Here is a 19,888-nt window from a genome sequence, read left to right on the forward strand (position 1 = left end):
GGGTACTGAGGGTCATGTTCACTTGGTAGTTTCCTTTGATGGATTTACATGCTTGCTTGTGTAAATAGATTGCAACTTCTAGGCTTCGACTCTGCTGTCTTCATCCACCACTTATGGATCTGGGGTGTCTACCTGAGCCCTGGCAGGTGAGCATAAAAAAAACTTGGATGTGATGATGCTCAGCAGAGCTATCCTTGCATCCTTTTGCAAATTTGAGCAAGGATATCTGCAACAGAAAGGAAAGGACTGATAAGGAAGCAGTATCTATAACATGACTAAATCAATCCCGAGTTAAAGATGAAAGCTTGTCTTATTTATTAAATTTATAAAAGTCTTGTTCTGTTATTTAGGGTTTCCAACAGAGTTCACTCCAGCTAGCATAAATATCTTGCCCAACAAAAAGAGGGGTTGAACAAAAATCTAGCCACCACCACAGTTCTAAAACCACTTGCACATGAAAGTTTCTAAAACATATACTCATAGTGTGTGTGTCTATCAATCAGTTCATTTTCACGCTTGAGATTATACATTTAAGTGTGCAAGGACAAGAGGGATTTTGGGTCAAATGGCCTTTTAAAACCTGTATCAGGGTGCCTTTTAAAGATCTGCAGATAGCAGAAGTGAATACATGTCCTGAAATTAAGTATTAGAGATAAATAATACTCCCTCATTAGTCGTGTTCAGTTGCCCAAGCTGAACATAGAAGAAAACAAAATAAAAAATATCAAAATTTGAAAAATAATTAGGGTAGAATTCTGCCTTTCTGTTCCAAAGGTTTTGTGTTTGCTCTTCATTCTTACATTACATTTTAAAGCCTCTGCATCAACAGCCTGCACATTTGCAAAAGAAAGAGCAGGAGAAGACAAAAGTGGGTGAATGATTTCATGCCAAATTTCCTTGGCCATTATAGTTAATACAATAGTTAATAGAATAGTTAAAAGCTCACTAAATCCAAACTACCTGATGCAGGCAACATGCTGAATACCAGAGCACTTATTTGTATCAACTTGTGAAAGCTAAAGAGTAGCTTTTGTTGCACATGAAGGCAAGAAGAAAGATCTGCTGTTTTGCTTGCAAAATGAGACACTTTTTGGATTAAGTCTAGGGATTTTTATATTTTTCAAAATGAAGAACAGAGAGCATGTGAACCTGTGAGAATGAGTGGGTATAACCATTTAAGACAGGTAGAGAAAGAGGTTACCTTTCTATTTTGGAAATTGTGCCTTGAAAGACTTTTAGAGTAATTTCTGCAAAACGTATTAAAATCTTCTTCCACCAGATATAAAAGTTTCGTCAGGAGAGTTTCCATCAGCTCTCTAAACCACCAGACTGTAATGTCTGTCCTCTGCCAGGACTCTGTCTGACAGCAATAATATAATGTAGTACTTAATTACTAATAAATACTACTAATGGAGAGCTATTCCCTTACACTTTGCAAGGTAGAGATACATGCTGTGTTCTTATTCACACACTGATGAATTTTCTCCTCAGAAAGGAGAGAAATGCCCTCCTCTTGGGCCATTTTTCTCAGTGACAAAGGCTTATGAATTTCAGATTTGAGCTATATGATTCTAAGAAATGTCTGAGAAAGATTCAAAACACACGTATATCTGCCAAAATCAGAAAGATGCAGATCATAGTTCCATTTTTTACATCTTGTAGTCATGTACTTTCAAGTTCATGGGTACCTGGCGGGCCAGTGTACCACATACACAGAATGAACAGCTCTGAGCGCTATAGTCCCACAAAGGACTGGATGGAGATATTCAGGACACAGGATAAAACATAAACTCTGTGTCTTCATATGTGCACTTCCAGTTGCAGTGGCAGTGTATTGCAATGATATAAAACAGGGCAGAAGATCAACTGACACAACAGTTTTACAAGGGGTTTTCTATGTTTCATTAACCAGTGGGGGAAAATTACTTTGGTGAGGCAATTAGAGAAAACTGGGACCTAATAGAAGCGTAGTATTGCAGAAGGCTTTTTAGGGTAAAATACAACTATCACTTTCAGGATGGCTGGCATACACAGAATCAACTTTACCCCAGCTCTCTAAGCAACACACCCTGCCAACTCAGCACCTGCTGATAGGAGTAACAGAGAGTGGAGCAGGGTAGAGACCCCACGGCCAGGCTCTGTGGTACTCCCTGCAGGAATGGGAACTTGACAGTCTGATAAACTGAATAGCAGCTGTCACATGAAGAATACATGAGACGATGTCTGCTGCTGAGCTGACCACTGTGGTGGAATTACTTTCCTCAGATGAAATAATCTCATTGTAATACTAAAGCACACCTCCATCCCAAAGCTACCTGCCTCCAAGGTACAACTACACCTCACTGGATATGTGATACCAATCAGTAACAACAATATGTATGACTGGAGTCATTCAAGCTCCACTTAAATGTAAAGAAAACGGACTGGTCCTGGACTGAAATAAATCTAAAGGGAGGGAATTGTTGCCTAACCTCCTGAAATAACACACTTTGATTTAGTGTCACAAAACTATGTCAACCTGACACACCCACTAAAGTTGTAAGTTCTGGCTGACAAGCTGATAAGGTGTCAGTACCTCCACACATCAACAGAAACTTAGTTGAAAGTAGGACAAAGGTAATTGTGGTAGTGGGAGATTGCAGCCTCCAACTCAAAAAGCCCTCTCAAAAGAGGGCACAACCCCGCTTGGAGAGCATGCGTAGTTAGTGAAGAACTTCAGCAGTGCTATCTGAGGACATGTGCTAACTTATATTAGAAGCAAGAAACTTGTAACCAATCCTGTGTATGATAAACGAGCACGCAATATACTATGAAGTACAAAAAGTGAACAAATGAGGGGACAAGTTAGGGAAGACTCCATCACAACTTCTGGGATCAGTTGAGAAACTGAGCCTGTCTTCTCCCCCACAGGGATGCCTGTTGGGTAAGAGCTTTATTCTATGACTAACTGACGCTAGCTGTTATTAGGTGTGATGTTTTAAGCTTGCTTCACAGTCAATCTTCCAACCTTTTCTGCAATCACCAGCAATCTTCCAACCTTACTCTGTCACAAACTTGTATTTTGTGTAATAAAAATCTTCAGCTGAAGTTCACTTGGTGTAAGTCTCCGGAGGTCTGAGCAGTTCTTGTAAGGGACTTGACTCAACGATGCTGTCAGCAGGGGTCCCTGAACAGGTTCATCAAACCACTCTCCGATACAGTGGGCTGTTGAAATGCGGGTAGCGGGCAGGCTAGTCGGACAGAAGGGTCTCCTCTTCCTTGGGAAACTGACAGGCTGATCAAATATAAAGGGCTTGAGGAAACCCCCGTTCTTAACGTGGCAACCAGTCTCTGTTTACTCTTATCATCATTTTTGTGCGTTTATTGAGCTGATTGGAATAAGGCCAAGGTATTTTAACGCTGTTGCTGTTGGTAGCAAAACAACAGAATTATGTAAAGTGACTGTAGCACCTCATACATGAGGAAAAGCTGAGAGAGCTGGGACTGTTCGGCCTGAAGAAAGGGCTGAGGAGAATTTTATTCATGTATAGAAATAGCTGAAGGGAAGGTGCTAAGAGGATGGAGCCAGGTTCTTTTCAGTGGTGGCCAGTGACAAGACAAGAAGCAGTGGGCACAAAAGGAAAAACAGGTTCCCTTTGAACATCAGAAAAAATTTTTACTGTGACAGTGATGGAGCACTGGATATGGTTGCCCAGATGGTATAGTCTCCATCTTTAGAGATATTAAAGACAATGTGTAGACACAGTCCTGGGCAACTGGGCCTAGGTGGCCCTGCTTGAGCAAGGGGGTCAGACCAGGTGAACTCCAGAAGTCCCTTCCAGCCTCAACCATTCTGTTTTTCTGTGAGTCTGTGAAGGAAAATATATGAGAACAAAGAAACAAATGCAGCTTTAGAACTGAAGGTTTTCAGTGCTATTGTTAAATGTTTGCGAACCTGACATGGAAGGCTTTATGTCAAATAAGCAGTCAAGATCAAGAAGCATTAATCTTTACTATATTTGATGCTTATACGTTTGATTGTTTCAGTGCAATTTTGTGAATAATTTTAACTTATGGGTTTGTGTAAGTAAAATACCATGAAGTATCCATGTGGAAAAGGAATTGGCCCGGTCAACACAAATATGTGAGAAAAGTAATACACAAATAATATGTGATATTTGGTATATGGTATACACAATAACTATATATAATTATATAAAATATGCAATAGAATTATATAAATATTATAAGTTTATATAATACACAATAATACGTGAGAAGACAAGTAATGTCAAGAAAAGAAGAGTAGAAAACCATCCTATGGAGTATGATGCTTTTATTTCTCTAGGATCTACAGATCTCAAAGAATGACCTCCAAAACAATATTCTACCGTACACTGCTTCATTTTTTTTTTTTTTTATATTACAGTTATAAGTATCGTTAGAATTCCCTGATAGCTCATCAAACAATGGTCATTATCTGTTTATTTCTTCCTCTGCAGTAGTTTCCCCTTTCAGTTGAGATTTAGATGCTTGGATTGTTTTTCATTTTTTTTTAATTCCTTCCTGTCCCCCCAGTTCACATAAACACATGTCTAGGATATAACACCAGAAAAATAAACAGTCAAAGAAACATGCCCTGCATGCCATGCCATGCAACAAATGATGAGATCTGCAACAGCCCCTTGGTTATTTAGGGAGCATATACTCCTACAAAAAGACAGCATATAGGAAAGTTTTGTTTGCCAAAGAGCTATTCCCTTTGCCCTAGCTGCTGCCTCAATAAAGCAGATTTGTACATCATGACCTTTCTTTTTGTGTTCCAGTTGGAGCTGTAGGTATTTTAAAACCTAGACTGCAATGTGGGTTAGGGAGCTCAATAGAAAGCAAAGATATATCTGTCATCTATCACGCAGCTGAAAAGACAAGCTGTAGTATCCTTTACTAGTGGCTGCCCAGCTCAGAGGTAGCCAAGGGAAGAATAAAAAACGAGCTTTTCTTCTGAGTCTGTTAGGAGGGGACAGGTTTCCCAAGGAACCAGAGAGGTGAGCTGCTGTTAGCAGCAGCGGCTGCTGCTCATCTGGTGTTTGGACTTAACTTATTTAAGGAGATCTAAACTTAAAGTCTGGCATAAGATAATATAGAAAATAACATGTGAATAAACATTAGACATAGAATAATAGGCAATTTAGTATATATGAGTAACAGAAAGTATGTGTTATTGTAACCACATGCAGAAAGGTAGGAAGATAGACCAGGTAAGAAGGTTCAGAAAACAGAAAGAAGGCAGGTTTGCCACAAGTAAGATATTAGAAATCCATATTAATTGCAAACAAGCCTTTCAATGTCTCCACAGTGTCCTTCATGATGTGATCTTACCACACTTGGGACTGTCATCCTGGTACATGTGCGGTTGTATGAACTGCAGCTGGGTTACGTGCCATTTTCAAACTGCATGCAAATGCAAGCCACAGCAAATATTTAGCTCTCCAGCAGTCTATGTTAAACATACTCACCATCTGACTACTTCCAACAAGGCAAATAATCTCGAGAGCCTGTCTTGGTATTACGTTTGACATTAGTAGAAGGCCTACTGACACTCAGAGTAAGAATCTACAGTTCATTGAATGCATCAACATACAGATCCCACTCTCAGTGAGTCATACCACTATTAGCAGCACAGGACAGAGTGCATAATACTGCTACGTAAGCTGTTACCAGTTCTGAAAACTGCAGAAGAGCAGAAGAAATCCTTGCTCCCTTCATGTACATGGTCTAGTTACACTTTGTACTTTTTGTACTTAAGCAAAAAACTTGTTATTTCTTGATTTATCTGAGCATCAAATATCTTCCTACACTTTTTTTTTAATGACTGGGAAAAAAACCTCAATATCCAGAAAAGCATTTTAGCTTTTCACATATAGATTAGCAAGTTTCAAAGTACAGTAAAACAGAGATTGAATGCATCAATTACAATTCATGTAATTGATCATACATGATGAACAACGTAATCAGTGTGGAGTAACAGGTGGAAAGCAATAGCACTACTGACTGTCAACTTTTATTTTTTGACTCTGACGTTTTATGTCTGTGAAAAAGACTGACAGATGTGAGAAAGCAAACTTCCTACCCCCCCACAACCCCCCCACCAAAAAAAAAAAAAAAAAAAAAAAAAAAAAAAAAAAAAAGAGGTGAGGTTTTTCAGGACTTTTTTCCTGAAGCTATATAGGTATACGCTCTTTTCAAATCTCATTCACAGAGGATTTTTGTACCCTTAATCAAATGGTCACGGTACGTAATACATCACCTGCCTCTGACCTGCAATCAAAGATATCATGAAGCCTGTCTTAATATGTGCATTTACAACCTTTTGCTTTTTTGCATACTGCGACTAGATCAGTGTTAAAAAGACTCTAGATATGTGTTTCCAAGCAGATTAGTCATAATCAATTTTTTTTAGAGAGCTTTAGAAACAACTTCTTAGAATGTGCAGAATCCACTCTTTCCCTGTCTTTCACATTGTCTTCTGCATATACACAACTTTTGTGCTCATCTTGGATACTTTTGGGCCTGTTAGGTTTTGCTCTGCAGAGCCAGAGTAGAGTAAAATTTATCCTGTCATAGAGTAAAATTTATCTACTTCTCAACACTTTTATCTTTTGGACCTATAATAATTAAGAATGCAGTACAGGACAAGTAGATCCGCATATATGCCTGAAATTAAGAGCAAAATTAAGTTACTGTTACCCTAAATTTTACATTCTTTTATTCTTAGGGGGCGCTTAATATTTTTCTTTCTTACTTTATCACAGATATATCAGATAGGCACTAGGATTGCTGAACTACTTTGAAAATACTTTAAACTTTCTGAAAAGGGAAATTGCTATGTGATATACCTGGTGTATTAATTATATGCCAGTCCAATGATTGATTATCCTCTGGAGTGGGAATTGCTCTTAACCCTCTCCCCTTTGAGATTCTGCCACAAACTTATCATTAGAGCACCTGCACCCTCACACAGGCATTCAATGATACCATCACTGTTTTTAATCTTCCTGTAATTTTGGGAACGTGCTGTGTGCTCTCCAAGGTGCAAGAAGGACATGTTGTACCCATTAACCTTTCCGCACAAAGCGTGTTCATTGCATCCAGCACTCTGACAGAGGCCCAGTCAGCTACTGGATAGGACCAAGCAACCAAATGTATGTGTTTTGTACAGCATAAGCTATCAGTTAACAACTTGAAAGTCATCTTCCGCATGTAGTGAACTTAGAGAGAACAAATTAAAGCTCATGTACTAAATAAATCATCACAATAACATCTTCTTGTGTTTACTAAAGGAATATGGGAAGCTGGGAGAGTGAAGCATGAGGATTTTAAGGGCTGTCTCAGAGACAAACTGTATGAAGTAGATATAAAGAAAATATCTTGTAGTGGTGAATTTTTCATTAGAAGTCAATAGACTCTGTAAACCTGTCAAATGTTAACTAGCTTACCTTCTGCTCTTTGCAGAAAGGTTAATGGATACAGCACATTCGCTAGTGTGACACTGGAAAACAAAGCATGACAAATGGTATGCTCCTGTATTTATTTTGCACCTTTTTTTTTTTTTTTTTTTTTTTCTTCCCTACTATATGTAAAATTGGCCGGTGTGTGAATACACATTACGGCTGCTTGAAAAGCCTGACCCAAGTACAAGACGTGATATATAGCCATCATGAAGGCCCAGGACAGCAATTTTCCCAAGACTAGGTGTGGATGTCTTGCTGAAGGCTCTTGTCCACTGCCCATTCAGCCCTTCCGAAATTGTGCAAATCATGTTGTTTCTCTTTTGCCTTGTCTATTTACATCAGAGGCTTGCAGGCCAGAGACTCTCCAGCAGTTTTGTGCAGCAAGTAACATGAGGAAACTTTGATTTTGTTGAGACTTCTGGGCACGACTATAATACAATTAATAATTACACCAGTGTTACGAGAAAAGCATGTATGCATGTTTAGCGTATGTAAGTTTGATTTGGTGGGGAAAGAACATGACAGACTTCAGCAGCCATCCTTTTCCTTAATTAAATCAATCCTGTGTAGTATGTTAATCCTTTACCTGAAGTGTTAGGCTCAAATTCTGCTGCCACACTCTTAACTCATTATGGGAACATTTTTCTAAACACTTAACTTACTGTTCAGTACAAGCTTTCTCAGAAATGAGTAGGACTGAGCTTTCAACTTGTGGTTGCCAAATATTTTTCCACACTTTTTATCACTAATATAAATTGTAATGTAAATATAAATCAATGTCACTGGACCTAGGACTTCTAAGGGAGTAAATTTAAGGACTGGATATTAGCTGGCACCCTTTACCATCTGCATAATCTCATTCAAGAACAGGATGAATTGTTTCTACAACACATACTCAATATACAAACAAGATTGCAATCAGTTAAGGAAAAAGCCCCACTTGGGCAAGGAAACTGGACTATTTAATGTGACTACTGAAAAACTCTATCAAACTTTGTGAAAAATCACGGATGGTTGGGTGGGTGGAGTCACTTAGGTATTTCCTACTTGCCCAAATCTGTTTGTACTAGAAGTACTGTTTAATTACAGAACTTCTTTCTCATCTGTTGTCTATTTGGGGAGTGATGCATTCCAGTCAAAGTAATATCTTTAGGGTTTTTGTAGGAATATTCTGAGAAAAAAAATATGACCTGGGATCTTCAGGAAATCAGACTAAATGGTCTTTTGTGGCCTGAAATGCTATCAAAATATGAATAAGGCCACTCACCTTTTGCAGCTTTTAATCCTGCTAATTAAGACGTATATGATCAATACTTCCAAACAGGTCAGACTCTCAAGTCATCAACAGAAGGATTCACACAAAAATGTGAGACTCATAGACATGCAAAATCTGGGTTGGGTTGGGTTTTTTCCCCCTTTTCAAAGCCCAAGAACCTTCGTCAGGCACTAGGTGGCTGTTTGTACAAAATTTAGATATCTTTACAGTCAGGCTTGATTTAAAAAAAAATGTCCTGAGGCTGTTCAAACTTCAAAAATGTCTTACAGATAGTATCTAGTTTTACAATGTTCCATTAATTTAGTTGCAAATTTTCAGAACAGTTTATAGTAGAAACCAGAAACTGCTTGTTAGAAAGGTTCAGAAATTGTAGCTAATAGGAACCTGAACTTGATGAAATACTTGTAAGTGCTGCTTTGAGTCTTTTTCAGGAAACTGCATTTACTAACCCACTAACAATTTCGATCTTTATTTCTGTGAGGAAAAAAAGGATATTTTATATGTTCAACTTGTGAAATATACTGTAGGGTTTAAAGAACAGCAATACCAAAAAACCCTCAACGCTTTCAAGAGTCTAAATGCTGCTATGAATCCACCTGCATCTGGGGAGTAATTTAATAAGCTTTGGCAACGCAATTGTACATTGGAATGTCTTGGGGTTTGAATTCAGGAATTAGGATTTTCTGAATCTGCTATTATGCTGAACCGATTCCATGAAGAATCCACTGATTATAGGTAGAAATAATCAAATAAAACTAGACGAGAACATTGGAGAAAAGCTGTAAGACCATATACTTTTAATGGAATTTTCTGGTAGTCTTACCCTAGGAAGAAAATGGGGAGGAGATTCCTATGCTGGCAAGAATTAAAGCTGAAAGTGGAAACCCAAGAACTGCAGAGGCAGAGAAATTGTGATAGAAAGCCTGAAAGTGCTACACTGCTTGGCTATCCCTAGCAAATAAAGGATTGAAGTCTTAGTACAGGAATGACAGTTGTAGTGGGTTTATGTAGTACTAGCATGGAAATGAATTCCACAGAATCTGTAAAATCTACCAGTTTCAGACTGTCATAGATGCTTTTCACATTAAGGAAATGTAGTGCAACAAGAACTTTCAGCAAGCCTGCATGAGGCAATATGCTAAACTTCGGAGTTCTGGGCCAGCATGGAGCCCAGCCACCATGGGATAACTGTGATAGTAATTTTTTTTATTTTTTTTTTTCATTAAAATGACAGAGATCGAGAGCCCAAGCAACGGCCATAAGCTGGTCACTTTTATAATTAACCAAGATATACAGTAAACATTTAATAATCTCTTAGGACTTCAGTTAAAAAAATGTAGCAAATTATTTATTTGAATATCTGTACTCCAGGGCTTCTTGTGTTTGCAGCAAGACTAAAGACGACAGTAAGCTGTCTTCTTCTCACATGATGTAGTTTCTGTGCATGAGATGCTCCCATGCTCTTGAACACTTCTCATTATAAGGGCAGCAAACAAAAGATCAGTGGAAAGATGTTTTTGCAGAAACAGGCATTATCCCAGGAGCTAGTTTGAGGCTTACAGTTAATATACAGGGAAAATAGAAAGGCTGTGACCTTCATTCTTCATCTCCTTACAACTATATAGCTTATTCTACAATTAAATCCTTCTGGCTTAAAAGGTAACAATATCAACAACAAAAAGAAAACTGAAGGAGATTATTTTTAAGGCAACCTATAGAACAGGTCTCAGAGTTAAATTTAGGATAACAGCATTTTTTTCAAAAGGAAAATGTGTTTTGTTTGATTTATTTTCAAAAGCTTTCAGCATGTACCAGCTCATGAAACTAGTTCATTAAGTAGTTAAAAGCATATTAGAAACAATGTGACCTAAATAGGACCACAAGGAGATATAACCTATATCTATTGGCTATCCCAATCCATAGCTTGCTCCTGTCCTGTGTTTTGTAACAGACATCAAATGCAGATTCAGAAATGAATAGTTGAGTGCTTAAACTGAATTAAATGTTTCATTAGGAGAAAAACAAGAACAAAGAGGAAACATGGGAATCTGCATAGAAAACAATATAGGACTGTGCCTCTGTTTCAGATAATATAGATTTCATTGTGTCTAATTTCCCTCAGTAACCTCTGAAGTTGGGGTATTTTATTGTCATGATGATGATGATGATGATGATGATTATTACTATTATTATTATTTCCTTCTAAAGCAAAACTCAATATGAAAATTACACAGGAGGGACTTCATGTGAATACTTGCATCCTGAACAATGTACACAGCCAAGACAAGCTGCAAGCCTGCCTTAGAGTAGAACATCTTTTGACAGGCATGGACACAAAATAATAATAAAAAAATTCTCTTTTACTGTTTTACTCTAAAAGCTTAAAACTGTTCATCATTTGAGTAAATTAGGTAAGGCTATTGGGATATCTGAGCATCATTCAAACCTATATCATTGTTCTACATCTCTGCCCACTGTTTTTCACTTGTGCAATTTTGGCTTTATATGTGAAAGCAGTATTGGCTTGAAATTGAATAATAGCTTTTTACTACTTTTATTGCTTTATTTTATTTTGTTTGGTTTGGTTTGATTTTGGTTTTGTTTTTTGCTTAAGTCAGGAACAAGAGCTTTTCTTTCTTCATGCAACTGCTGGATATAATCATCTTTGTTCTGTTTTGTTTTTTCTTTTTTTCAGTGTGAAAAATAAACCTGTGCTTCCTTTCTGAAGTTAGAATTTCTAAACTGAAATGTAAATAAATTAAAATATGTTAAATTTCATCTAGTTAAAATGGTCAAGATACATTGCTAAGGATGAAAAAATCTAATTATTTATTCAGATTAGTAAAACAGCTAATTGTGACTGCATTTAAATAGGGGGGGGGGGGGGGGGGGGGCGGGGAGGCGCAGGGGGAGTTTCCTTGCTCCTCCTCAAATCATCCTTTTTTTTCAAAAGAACTCTCTGTCCCCACCTAACATGGTCATCATCTACTTATTCATTTATTATAGTAATAATAAGTTTTGATTTTAAAGTGCTAACTAAGGATTTTGTTTTTCTGCCACTGAAAGGACTGTACCTTCATGACCTCCATTTTAAATGGAACTTCTGCCTAGTCATCATCTGTACGCCATTTCCCATCTATGTCTGCACCCCTACTTTTTCAGCACTGACAGGTGCTCACACAATATAAAATAAGAATGAGGAAATGAAGTTCTGCCAAAGCTATCCTGCGTACATGGGAAATGGTGTTCCTCAAAGGTTTACCTAGTGAAAAAACACAGGCTGATTTTCATGGAGACCATACCCATGCCTAGTTCCAAATCCCTGCTCTAGACTGTCAATAAAAGTCTCCAGATTTTTTCATGTCAAACATTTTTCCCTTCCTTTCTTATGTCCCAGGAAACATCTGGTCCAATTTTTTTGTTAAAATGTTTTGAAGAATGCTGACCCACAAGTACAGCTCACCAGGAAAGCTATTACTCCAGCTCTTAGCATTGAAATAATAGGTTATTGAAAACAGAATAGTCTAGAGAAGCACAAATCCCACGATGAAGAGAGCAACATATCATTAACAATAGAATATCATCTGTATTTAAATCTCTTGGAAAGTATCAGAAGAGTATTCTTCATTAAGAAAACAAAGATCGGTACCAACAAAAAGCTTTTTACTACATGTCTGAAAGTTGATTTCAATCAATTTAATGTGCTTAAGACTTGATCTTTAATTAATGACCTCATGACACCAACTCCTTGTGATGAACTCTGTCCTTGTGTTTATGGTAGCATGGCCTTTCTCATCTGAAGAAGTAGACGAGGAAGTACAGAGTATGAAAGAGACTCTGTCTTAATTATGAATGAACACTCTATTAGATTATGTCAAGTAAATCTTTCCTTTATTCTTGTCCATCTCTCTTCTCCCTTTTTATTTTTAAATTTTTATTTCTCATTATTGCTCATAAACTTTGCTATCAATATGAGTAATTTCAGACAAGCCCTTTTCTGTTTACTAGTTACTATATTCATTTCTAACATGATTGTAGATCTAACAAGGGTAGCTGTTCCTTTCTAACAAAAACAGAGGGGGAGAAAATCGGGTTTTTCTGCCTAATTCAACATACCAAGTGGAAAACATTTGAGCAGTTAATAAAATTGATCTGTTAAAAAATCAAATGTACCAACATAAAACACATCCGTTTTCCTGCTTGTAGACACTGATGTTGCATTGACATGGAAACTCCTGTTTACAACAGTCTGAAGACATTGTTTACAGGCGTTGCATAATGTTATCGACAAGAATAGTGTTATTTATATAAGCAGAATCACTCTGTGCAAAATAGTCTCATATCTACATGTGCTTGCTCATGCAGTATAAGCCTACTTATTGCAGACTACAGTATTTGATCCATAGCTATCAGCATTCAGCTGGCAATTTGATTTAGAAAATATAGCCTGAAAATAGCTTCATTTCACATATATTACTTTCTGACTGCTGCTGTGATTGCTCAGCCAGAGTCCAGCTGTGGAAATGTTAAAACTATTCATCAGGCATGAATATTCATCAGAGTGATATTCTTATTTTCCTCCACATCACTGGGACGGCACACAACAGCTAGGTGAGAGGTGTGAATAAACCCTCCGATTTTCTCTAAAAATAAAAAAAAAACCAAAAAACAAAAACCACACACACTCTCGGGCTCATCAGGAAGCCTGGTGAATTATGCCTGTGCAGTTGAAAGGCAATACCTTCTGGGTCCTCCTAATGCAGCTGTATTCAAAGTGCTGTTTGTCATATCAGTGGATCAGTCTGAAAGGAAATGGCCATACCAGATAATTAGAAAATCACAATTCAAGCTTCCTGGCTCCTGAGCTCAGTTTAAAATCATGATTTTTATACATATTTTTTTTTTTTAAGGAATTATTTATACTTGCTTTTATAGACTCAAGTCTTTAGGGACTAAGTGACAAATTAAAACATGCTGTTTTTATAAAAGATGTTGAGACTGACAAGTAATCAGAGGATCTGGAGCTTCAAAAAAAAAACTGCTAAAACACCAAGACTTGTAAAACTGAAGCTAAAATGGTGAAACTGCTTTGCTATAAATGTTCATTGGCTTCAGCAGGAACAGGATTTGGGTCCACCACAAAGAAAGGCATATTATCTTAAAAGCTAGTTCTGTAACCCTTACTAATTTCATGTCATACAGCCTGCTGAGTTCAAAAGATGACATAGAGTGAAAACTGTATCTTGCATCCCGAATAAAAAAATGCAGGGTGAGGCTTATTGCTTCCAGCAGTGCATTTTGTGACACTGCATCACACATGACGTTCCTCAAGGCTGAGTCCTTGCACCAGACCCACAGCTGGCAGTATAACTATTGATTTTGGTGGAGCTACAGTATCTGACATCAACTAAAGATACAGTCCTTTAACTTCCTATTGTCTCTTCCTATTGTCAGAAAGCATCTGCCTATAGCTTTCCCCTGATACATATTCATATGGTAATGGACTTAATACAAAAGTCATTAGACTACAATAGAAATATTTGAAAAGTTGTCTAGCAATATTAAACAAGAATAGAATTCACTCTGTGGCAGAAGTGCTGTGCACAGCCTACATGTCATTCATGTCTTTGGTGTTTCTTCTGTACCAGCTTTGTGTAAGACTTCTTTGGGACAGAACTGAACTTGTATGGAATATTTGTCTGAGAAGAAAAACAAACAATCAAGCAGACAAAAAAAAAAACAGGCCTAAAGCATTTTCCTAATGTTACCTGGAATGAATGCAACAAAAAGCACTGCTTTAACAACAGTGTGCTTAATGTAATTCTTCATCACTCAACAGTTTTTTATTCAGATACGATAATCTAATATTGGACAAAAAAAAATATGTGCCTGGTTCTATTTGCATGAATTTGCAGATGGCAACAAGTTGGGCGGGGGGGGGGAGCTGGACAGGCTGGATCGATGGGGCCGAGGCCAGTTGTATGAAGTTTAACAAGCAGAAGTGCAGAGTCCTGCCCCTGGGTCACACCAGCCCCAGGCAGCGCCACAGGCCTGGGGAAGGGTGGCTGGGAACTGCCTGGGGGAAAGGCCCTGGGGGTGCTGGTCAACAGCCGGCTGGACATGAGCCAGCAGTGTGCCCGGGTGGCCAAGGGGGCCGACAGCATCCTGGCTTGTGCCAGACACAGTGTGGCCAGCAGGACCAGGGCAGTGACTGTCCCCCCGTACTGGGCACTGGTGAGGCCGCCCCTCGAACCCTGGGTGCAGGTTTGGGCCCCTCACTGCCAGACAGACACTGAGGTATTGAAGTGTGGCAAACAAAAGGTGAAAAAAACAGATCAATCTGTTCCTCACTTTTCTTTCTTCACTTAGAAGGATCAAACCCCCGCATCCCTCTCAATTAACATAATAAAACTTAACTTGGGCTTCCATTTAAAAAAAAAATAATCAAGAGGGAGCATCTGACTTCTTAAGTACTGTGGCATAGCTTTTCACAACCACCTCTAATGAAGTTGTATCATTTTGTATAAACAATTAAACTGCCATGGGAACCAAGAAGTCCATTTCTGAATTAAATTTATTAACCAGTCACTGTCTGTCTGTCCTTTGATGGCTATTTAAATATTTAGGGTTAAGTAGTTGCCACACTAAAGATGGTTTGGGGAGGACCCTGTTTCAGCATATCCAGAGAGGCACATCTGGCATGGACCTGCATTTCCCTGCATGGAAACACCGTTTTTCAGATCCTAGGAGGTTACAGTATGAAGAGACACAGGGGGACACTAGCTTTGAGATTTAGCTTCCATTACCTAGCTAGTGCACAATGAAGAAGTAATTAAATCATGATATATTTCAGCTGTTCTGGACATGTGTATGTATACATATATATGTATGCACATGCGTATGTATGTAAATACAAACATCATCAAGTCAGGTGGGATGAATCTCAGGTCATGTGGGATGATTCATGCCCTCATGCCCTCAAGGCAGCCATTGGCAAGGTTTGGAATGTGTGAGATGAATGTGCCATTCAGGAAGATTAACGGGACAGTCATCAGTATATTTAAGAGATATCACATAGACAGCGTCAGTTTATATACTTCCTGGTAAATCTACTCCGGTCTGGAAGAATAAAGAAAATGGTGTGGACTTCAACTGGAATCTGTCCATCATAACAGCTAATTTTAATTGCCACAGTATAATGACTTCCAACACATTTATTCTGTCAGTTCCTCTTGTTCTGCCATGTACAAGTACCTGGTAACAAAACAGCATGTTAGTGATCCTCTAGTTTGCTAGGACATGTATGAAATTGGGGCCCGTGTATTCATATGCTCTCAGTAGGGGAAGGATGTGAACATGACTGATCATTTTTCTAACCTGTGAGCTATGAGCTAAGGTACACACGGTACTATTGGTTTCTTGAGAACTGAGCCCTGAGTTAATTTGGTTCAAAGAGATGAACAATTTGGAGATTATTGAAACTGTATCCGGCTAACATGGATAAGAACAAGCTAAAAGCAAGCTAAATCAAACAAGCTTAAAACTGTACACTAAAAGAATAGCACTGTAGTTTAGGGAGCACTAGTTAAGATTTTTAAAACTATAGAAGTCACATTTCCAAAAGAACTTTACTTACAGAGGATCATTAATCCTACTGAAAGCCAAAAGGACTTAGACTAGATTGATTTCAGTGGGAGTTAGTCACTTTGAAAATCTCATTAGGGTACCTGTCTACATCTTTACACTCCCAACTTAAATGCTTTTAACATTTGGCTGCTAAGTCCCTTTTCAAAATGAAGGCTTAGGCTCTGAAACTACATAGACGTAGTTTGTTAAAGATCTTCCAGTGGAAATAAGGTTCCTAGACGCCTTTCAAAATTCTAACTCCTATCAAAGTTAAACTTGAAAAGTGTGGTTAGGTAACCAAAAGGATTTGTAACATCTAAGACTATATATAGTATATATATGTGTGTGTATATACTATATATATATAGCATGCTTCCCTAACCATTATTTTTCCCTGTTTGCAATAAAAGCAGTATTCCATTCAAAATTAAGCTGTTCTTTCATTCCTGTGTTTATCAAACAGACATACTGCACTAAGGTAGGAAGGACAGAAAGAAATGTTCTAATCAGGAGAAATGCATGGAGACTCAGAGTGGCAGGCTTTGCCATCTCAGCTGACATGTATAATGGCTCAGGACATTGCAAATCCAACATGCAATGACTATAATGGCTCAGAATCAGCATGCAGTGCCACTGCATGACACATCAAGCAGCTCAGAGCAATAGGCTGTGCCATCGCATTCCAGGGGTTCACACATTATATATAGAAGTTTCTCTCAATTTTTATTTACAGTAGGAAAAAAAAAAAAAAAAAAAAAAAAAAAAAGAGTGAGGACAAAAGAGGAATGTAACAGGGTTCAATGTTCCAACATAATTCCAGGTCAGGGTGCACATTTTGTATGTGACCTGATCACTCAAGTTGCATTAATTTATGGAGAATTTGGGATTGCCTGTTTATGCTGTTTCTGGGAGTACTTATTTTTAATGTAGGATCTCTGCAAAATGCTTTCTGGTCTCCTCAGTTTCTCTTGCAAAATAATAACTAGAATGAATGGAGAACTCTAGAAGATATTTCATTTCTTGGCTTTTAAAATCAATATTTCTCACACTGTCATGAATATTTTTTTTAGAAGCCTTGGCAGCTATTTTTGTTCATTGTAATTGTGGCTATAGGTGAAGATGGAGTACCTTTCTCTCATTATTAAGAGCTTAGTAGCCCTGAGCTAAAGGCTGCAATTCTTCATGTCACCACTGTGGTGGCAAATAAGATTTTCCATTTAGTTTCTAGTAACCTCATTTGTCAAGGAGACTGTATTTCAAGTTTATATAGATTTAAGGCAAACAAAACTGGACAGTTAAGTGCTTCTTTTGTCATAAATGGAATTAATCCATTAGCAAAGAATTAAACTAATGGAACATTACACATTCCTGATACACTGGCCTTTTCAGACTTTGTGTAAAGAAGGTTTGTGAAATTAATACAAAAGCTAAATAATCTTTTCATTAATGACAGTTTCAGCATGCTGCCGGCACACTCTCATGCACTGACATGAGGTTCATCCAAAATTATGGATATATTTTTCTCCATGGAATTCTTCCTCTTTCTTTATACTTTATGGTTTTAATTTGTGTGTGTCCATCCATGTGTGCATGCATGCAACACTCAGGAGTTTGGATCCTATGAAATCTGGCATAGAGGCTTAAAAAAACTTCAACAGAAGAGTTGTGTTAAAAAGGTAGATCAGTTTTATCGGTTTTCAAGGCTTTCTTGTGGGTTTTTTTTGTTATTATTTTTTATTCCCCCCTGCCCCCCCTTCATTTTCCTTATTTTTTCCTAGTGGTGGCTGAGATAGAAAAGGTCATGTTAGCAGATAAGAAATGCTAACTCCCTCTCAATCTTCATACGACACGCACTCTGCGCTTGATGACTAACCCTCAATGGATAGTGCACGCTAAGGGGCTCTGGCTGAAGCTTCGAGTCAATGCAAGTGTAGAGATCTGACTTTTGAGGAACTTTTGTACAGACTATCTTAGTCAATACCATTTTTCAGCTGGTTTAGATTATCCCAACTGAAACCCATAACTGCTGGTCTTAGCTGCAGTTTGTGATTTTATGCAATTTAAAATTCAGTGAAAGCATGAAATTGCAAATGACTCACAAAATGAAATTAACATAGCCTGCATATCATCCAGTGTACTGTGCTTTCTTCCCCCTTCTCTCACATCCATTTCTTTTCCTTTAGGGTTCTTGAGAAGCATTTGAAAATTTGGGGTAGGACAGGGGTAACATTTCTTTCCCCATTGCATAGTAAAAAAAATAAGAGGAACAAACCAAATTTTTCACATCCCTTTAGCAATGCATTTGTAAAATATTTAACCTGAAAAAGTTTCTTAGCTTTTTTTTTTCATAGCAAAAGTTGTTGCTATTAAACAGTAGCAGTAAAGTATCTCCTTTTTCCACTATTCCATTTATAACTTTCTATCAGTCTATTTACAAACTCAAATACTTTAAAACCAAGAATAATCTCTTAAGAGCATCAATTTTTTTACCTAAACTTATTTTGTTATTACAAAAATGTATGGAAAAATATGTTTCAATAACAGTAATATAAAATGAACATTGATTTATCAATAGATGTTTTTTATTTATACATATTATAGTTATTATTTTGATTTGGTTACCAAGGTTACATCCCTACAAAGATATTCACAGTGGCCACCTGCTCTTCATGGGAAATTCCACAGCTTTAATTGGTTTTGTGTATGCTGGAAAACTGTTATTACTATTTTTATTGATAGTAGAAACAGACCGACTGTGCTTTAGAAAGTACCCTTTTATAGACAAAAAGAACACGTACTCTGTTTCCATAACTTTTAACCAATGGAGGATTAATCTGGTCATGTTCATATTCCTTTTCTTTTTACAACTGAAACATCTCCCTGAGAATCAAAGGTTTTCAGGCTTGGTCCCTGCTAGCTGACTCAATGCCACACTTTTCCCAGTGTCCCTTCAGCACACCCTCCTTCCCTGAGCCCCACGATGCCCAGAGAGAGGAGAGCATACGGCGGCGGATAAGGAGGCAGACCTCACCACCCCCGGGGCTTTGCACGGCGGAGTGCTGAGAACCTGGTACCTCTTACCTCACCTGCAAAAGCTTCCTTCACTGCAGATAGGGAATGCATTGTTTTCACCACTGAAAATGAATAAAAGAGTTTACCTGAAAGCATAGATTTCAAAGAGGAAGCCAATTTACAGTAGATAACGAAATGCATTCCTAAGTTTGTATTTAGCAATAAGAATATTCTGTACCAGCTTTAGTATCTATCTACTTCTCTTTTATTCAGATTAAAAACTTGTCTCTCCCCTTATTAAGACACCATTTCATTGTCAAAGAGGTTGGCTCCACATCTGACAATGCCACCAACTCCTTCTTCTTTTCAGGGTATCACCCTGCTGCTCCATCAGTTTTGCTGGCACAAGCATTTGTACAGCCATACTGTAAACAAGATCACAAGTGCAGTGATCACAATGTGAAGATCCCAACGGAAGACTTCA

The sequence above is a fragment of the Falco punctatus genome (assembly GCF_963210335.1).
Source record: "Falco punctatus genome assembly, chromosome: 5".
Lineage (NCBI taxonomy): Eukaryota > Metazoa > Chordata > Aves > Falconiformes > Falconidae > Falco > Falco punctatus.